This window comes from Hyperolius riggenbachi, chromosome 5 (genome assembly GCF_040937935.1).
Source record: "Hyperolius riggenbachi isolate aHypRig1 chromosome 5, aHypRig1.pri, whole genome shotgun sequence".
Classification (NCBI taxonomy): Eukaryota; Metazoa; Chordata; class Amphibia; order Anura; family Hyperoliidae; genus Hyperolius; species Hyperolius riggenbachi.
The window spans coordinates 211,457,273-211,463,937 of NC_090650.1; the positions used below are offsets into that span (position 1 = coordinate 211,457,273).

Genomic DNA, 6,665 nt, shown 5'->3' on the forward strand with positions numbered 1-6,665 from the left:
GTATGATCTGTGTTTCTGAGTATTGCCATTGTATATATTGTGTGATCCGTGTTTCTGTGTATTGCCATTGTAAATATGGTGTGATCTGTGCAATTTGCCGTTGCATATATTAGTTTAGATAGTTAGTCAGGGTGGTTAAGCTGGTGCAATGTGTATTTAATATTGTGTGATTGTATACATATTGTTCTGTGTGTGTATATGATAAATAAACACATTTATTCACTTTCAATTCCACTGTGTAGACCTCAGTATTTCCCTGCAAGTGATCTCCTGTTTCTGCCCTGTCACAATAGCGATTTGCACGTGCAGATTATTACAACTTCCATATTTCACAAATACACCACCACTACTGAAAGAGAACTGCTACAGGAAAGCTATGGGCTCTATAAAATATTTGGTCACCTTAAGCATGTTCAGAAACCATGTACTGGTAGGCTCTAATTATTAACCCTGGGCCTCTTTTGACATAATTCTATCTTCTTTCAGGTTCCATGTGATAGCAGTGAAGAGAAAGAGTTTACAAACCAGACCAGAGAATCAACTTTTCAAAACGCCAGGCAGGCAGCATTACTTTGAAAATGTAATCATTAACCAGTTACATGAATTTTTTTCTGGTGCAAATTAATGTTCAGGGAAAGCTTTTTCCTCTGACCCATCCATGACCAGGTTTCACTATTTGGACATCTCTGTTCCTGCAATGCTTAGCTGTAGATACCATAGCAGTGATTGAGATAGTGTAACCTTCTAGTAAATACACGTTACATTTACACTTGGGGTCTGTAAATACTCACTCATAACACAAAAGTGCAAGTAAAGAAAAGCACGATGTACAAATCCTGATTGAAAACAAGGAATAAGTGGCAGTCTTCTGTATGGCTCATTATTTGGCATTCCAACTTAAAAACTGTATATAAATCTTTTCCTTCGAGCTGCCCCATGTAACATTATTTTCACAATGCACTATGCTGAAAGTAGCTATTAGAAACAAATAGGTTCAGTTCTTGAATTGTTGGTACTTGCCCTCCATAAATCACATCATTAGTAAATCTGTCCTAAGGTGAAAAACATAAAAGACTTTATTGTTCCAATAGCCCACTGACGACACACATATTAACCATGACTATTGTGCTCAATGCGTGGGACTCTCCAATGTTAACACTCTTTCATTGCTTAACCATTAACTATGTATTTTAAGATGAATCACTGAAACCATTCAGGCCTGTAGCTATATAGAAAGCTATGCAAGCATATGATTCAGTCACTCCCCTTTATTGCAATTATACTACTTTATTTATAAGGATAATTGTAACATATGCTTTCAAATGATTTACTGGTGTGAGTAAAAGGCAGGGTATTGAAAGTGAGCCAAAGAACATAAATTATTGTTTTCCTATGCATATAAAGGTAATGAATAGCATGCTATTTCCATTCACCAAATTACTATCTGGTATAATTAGTTGTAGCTCTTGTTTTATTTTGTCTAAGTGTTGCAAGCATTCCTACCTGATGAACAAGTTAGGGAAGGTGTTTCTTTACATGCATCCTAATGACATGCTCTAATTTTGTGACAACTTGGCTTCTCATTTTGAAGAGCCATTTAGATACATACGCTTGCACATAGTTTTTATATTTAAACATTCATTGGAACCAGTTCCTCATTGACTTCATAGTTCTTAGTAATTAGATAATAGATTGTTGTTTTAAATGGACTTACGTTTCATTTATTGGATTAATCAATCATCAGTGGTAGCTATATTCATTTTTCTGATCCTTTTGATAAAGCCCGTCTTTTGCCTCCAGAAATAATGTCTGATTTATGGAGATCTGTAGAATGCCATGGCTATAAAAGTGGTAATCAGCTAAAATGATACTCATTTTTATAAAGGAATACAACTTTTCTCAATGGCCACTACTGACTGATAATTATCAGCAATAAAGTAGTGATCATCATATTTATGAAGAGCTGAACAGTTGATTTTCACTTTGCAATATATTCTTTGAGGCCTCTCTCACAGTAGGACGTTGCGGTTTGATGCAACGTTTACAACGCAACGCCCCCCCAAAAAGTCGCAACGCAACTTCATTCCCCATTATCATTGAATACAGTAGAGCATACAGGCAATGAAAAGTATGCTTCCAAGTCATTACTGAGCATGTGCAAACAGTCCAGCGCAGCTAATAACGTGTATAATGCGCAGCATGCAGCACTTTCTAATAATGCTACACGTTGCACACAAACAAAACGTGTGCACTGTGAATGTCGCACAGACTTACTATTGCTGTGCGTTAGTCTGCGCTGAAACACTTTCTAACGTGCGACTTTAACGTAGCACTATGAAAGAGGCCTTACACCTAGGCTTCAAGAGGAGCAAGAGTGTTTCGTACAAATACCTAAGCTTGTGGTCATTCTCTACTTTTACAAATGGTGATACTGTATGTATCCACATAATAAGTCAGTGAGCCATGGACTGCAAATTTTTTGGTAAAGTGGCAAATTGCCATTGGGACCTGACACTCTCTTCCAGTATAGTGATTAGCTCCAATTTTGCATAGTTATGTTCAGACATGGTCATAGTTATGATGCAAAATTGCAATGCAAAATTTCAAATCATTGCAAAATTAATTTTGCAAATAATCATAATTAGAATGTTTTGCATTGACTTGGAATTTTGTGATATATTCATCTATGAGAGAGAGAGAGAGAGAGAGAGAGAGAGAAATCTACATGGCTATCTGGGGTTTTCTTCGGAAAACTGTTGAACACAAAAGGCAAGGCCGTCCCTGGGTGGGCTTGAACCACCAGCCTTTCAGTTAACAGCCAAATGCACTAACCAATTGCGCCACAAAGACTGTGCTTACAGTTGCTGCTAAATGGCTATCTGGGGTTCTCTTTGGACAACTGTTGAACACAAAAGGCAAAGCCATCCCTGGGTGGGCTTGAACCACCAACCTTTCGGTTGACAGCCAAATGCGCTAACCAAATGCACCACAGGGACTGTGCATGCAGTTGCTGCTAAATGGCTATCTGGATGTAATTGATAGCGAAAATGTTGCCGCAGCGGTGAGCGGCATGGCGGCTGTCTCCCATGGCGGCTGTCTCCACGTCTCGGCTGGCGGCCTCCGCTGCGCAGTTACATGGTGGAATTTTGCCTGGTCCTTCAGTTGCACATAGACTGAGGGCTACGCGCGCGCGCCAGGCGACAGGACCTTTATGCAAATAGAAGGGGAGACAGCTGATCAGCCGGTCAGCTGACTCCAGCAGTGCTCCTGATTGGCTGAGTGACTGGGGCGGCGCTGTGGGGCGCTCTCAGTATATATAGGACCTGACTGTCAGTAGCTTCTCGTCTGCTGTTGCAAATGCTACTTGTTAACACTCAGACCTTAGTCAGATCCCAAAGTGTGCTAGAACCAGCAGGAGCTGGGGATCCACACTTAGTCAGATTCTGTTGATAGCTAAAGTACTAATTGAATTGTATTATTTGTTATGACCTTCTGCTAGCCTTGACTACTCTTCTGCTTACTGATTCTGTGCTTCTGCCTATCTGATCCTGTTGCCGACTCATCCTGAACACTACTCTGATTTAAGCCTTCTGTCTTTGTACCGTATCTGTCCGTTTGTTGCCGAATCTGCTTGTCTGACTCTCCTGCCCTCACCAGTGAGCCTAGTCCCTGGTGAGGGATTCTCTGTACAGCTTAATCACCTGCTCCTCAGGTGACCAGTAGCTGCAGTACAGTCTTAATCACCTGCTCCTCAGGTGACCAGTAGCTGCAGTACAGTCTTAATCACCTGCTCCTCAGGTGACCAGTAGCTGCAGTACAGTCTTAATCACCCGCTCCTCAGGTGACTAGTAAACTATAGTACTGTCCTCATCACCTGCTCCTCAGGTGATTAGGAGCTGCAGTACAGTCTTGATCTCCTGCCCCTCAGGTGATCACCTGCTGCAGTACAGTCTGAATCACCCGCTCCATGGGTGATCAGTATACGTTGTCTTACTGTGCACCACCTGCTCCTCGGGTGAACTGATTACTAGTTCATCTGCAACTCCAGCTTGCTGGAGTGCTGATCCCTGTGTTCTATAGAGATATTTCCCTCTACCAGCCCCTCTGGGGGAGTTGGTATCTCTATCTGTATTACTGTTGCACCAAACACCTATCTTTACAGCTGGTTGTCCTGTGTCTCGCTATACTCGCATTATTGGTGATTCTGCAGAGCACCACATATTCAGGTATAGTATCTGTATTATTGGTATTACTGCAGATCACCAATAAGCAGAAAATCTGTTCTTGCTGACACCAATCGTTACACTGGGGTTCTTTCTGGACAACTGTTGAACACAAAAGGCAAGGCCGTCCCTGGGGGGGTTTGAACCACCAACCTTTCGGTTAACAGCCAAATGCACTAACCAATTGCGCCACAGAGACTGTGCACTCAGTTGCTGCTAAATTATTTTATAGGGATGTATGTGTGTCTTTTGGAGGGAGGAAGTAAGTCTGCTCCAAGAAGTTTAACACCACTTTTTCCTACAGAAAAGCATTCACTGTGTGGAAGTATAGTGGTGAGCATAACTGCCTTCCAAGCAGTTGACCTGGGTTTGATTCCTGGCCAATGTATGTGAGCTTGCTCTTGACATCCTACAAATCCCTGGAAGACAAGATCCATGAACAGGGAGGAGGAGGAGGTGTTTTCCACCTTCCAAAATGTTTTATAAGCATTTTAAAGGGCACTTCCGGTTTTCCTATCAAGATATCCGAATAAGTCGGATATCCGCTGATATTGCGTCCTGATATTTGCGTTCACGTGGATATCTAAAAGGTCCGATTCGGATATCCGAGCCGGATCCGGATATCTGGATATCCAGATCCGGATCAATTCGGATTTTAAAAAGTACTATCCGAGCACCCCTGACCATGTGTGTCACCCATCAGGTTACAGATTGGCGTGCAAGGCACGTCGGCACAGGGCTTTTTGATGCAGGGTGAACCAGATGATGACTCTTTGGGGTGGAGCTAAAAACTATTCCCCCCTCGAAATCGTCATAGCAACTCAGAGGGAGAATTAATCCCTGAATTACCTGTACGTTGGATGCAGATCTTAGCATTACTGCTATAGCCATGCCAAGCTTCACCGATACGCAGCACGGTGGTGGGTGCCAAAAAGCCCTGCCTTGTCAAGATTGACCTTGTTGGTGGCACTATGGGAAATAAAGGCTGTACAAACAAGACAAGACACAGAACATAGGTGCTGGCTTACTGAACATAAAGAGCCGTGGCAAAAATTTAACATATGTGCAAACATATACAAATAAGAAGTATGTTTTTTCCAGAGTAAAATGATCCATAAATTACTTTTCTCTTATGTTGCTGTCACTTACAGTAGGTAGTAGAAATCTGACAGAAGCGACAGGTTTTAGACTAGTCCATCTCTTCATGGGGGATTCTCAGCGATTTACTTATTTTCAAAAGCACTTAGTGAATGGCAGTTGCTCTGTCCAACTGCCAAAAAACTGTGTAGCGAGCAGGGAAGCTGGTCAGCATCATTGTTTGAATCCTTTTTAGGGAATATCTTTATAAAGAGTAAAAGCCTTGCTGGGAATCCCCTAAGAAGAGATGGACTAGTCCAAAACCTGTCACTTCTATCAGATTTCTACCACCTACTGTAAGTTACAGCAACATAGGAGAAAAGTAATTTATGGCTCATTTTACTCTAGAAAAAAATTACTTCTTATTTGTCTATGTTTGCACATATTCTAAATTTTACAATTTTTCGCCATAGTGCCCCTTTAGCTAGTACACTATCCATCCAGACACATGACTTTTCTATAGCACAGCAATGCATACTGTTGTTATGAGGACTGGAGGAGGGACAGTGCAGTCCCAGTGGAACAGAAGGTAGGTAAGGAGGGGAACAGTGCACTCACTGGTAACCGTCATTTAAAGATCCGGCATGAGAGATCTTTAAAGGGCTTGGAGAGTACCTGTATGTATGCTGCATTGGAATGAACAAGTGCATTGTTTCCACCACCAAGCAAAAGCCTATGTATAGATGCTCCAGAGGTTTCCCTCATCCTCCTCCAGCCCACTGCTGTTGCCTTGGACCATCTTTGTGGATACACTCCACTCTGAATTCGAGCTTCTTTGCACTGTGTATGTTTGAGTATGGTCTGCTCAGGGCCCAGTACCAGTACGGAGAAGCTCATACTCGGAGGGGAGCAGGGTGGCAAGAACATATTTGATAAGTCCATGTCAAACATGCTTAAAGGAATCCAGTGCTGGATCAGTGGGCTCAAGGAGGATTGAGGATTCCTCTGACTACCTAGAGGCCCTCTACTGAGGTAAGTATATGTTTTTAAAACTTTTGTACTTCAGGTTCTCTTTAATTATACACCATAACATTGTGGGGGATTTTTATTTCTCTTCTTATGGCACTGGGTCTAGTGATATTTTTATTACATGTGGATAATTTCAAATCTACTGAAGGATAAACCAGAGAAACCTAACTTAGTTCTGACTTAGAGATATATTCACAAAATCATTAAGTTTGCTGTGTGGACTTTATGCAATCTATGTAGCATGTTATATAAATAGCATAACTTGCATCATTCATACATACAACACCTACGTTGCTGGTATAACTTGAGTTACTAATGCAAAGTATACAACTGAAG

The 6,665-nt window shown here is 41.7% G+C and overlaps 1 non-coding gene across 1 annotated transcript; it reads right to left on the reverse strand.

Moving 5' to 3' along the window:
• Positions 1–2,922: 2,922 nt before the first annotated feature.
• Positions 2,923–2,996, reverse strand: TRNAD-GUC (transfer RNA aspartic acid (anticodon GUC)). Its single transcript has one exon. It is a non-coding gene; the product is annotated as a tRNA-Asp (tRNA).
• Between the last annotated feature and the right edge of the window lie 3,669 nt (positions 2,997–6,665).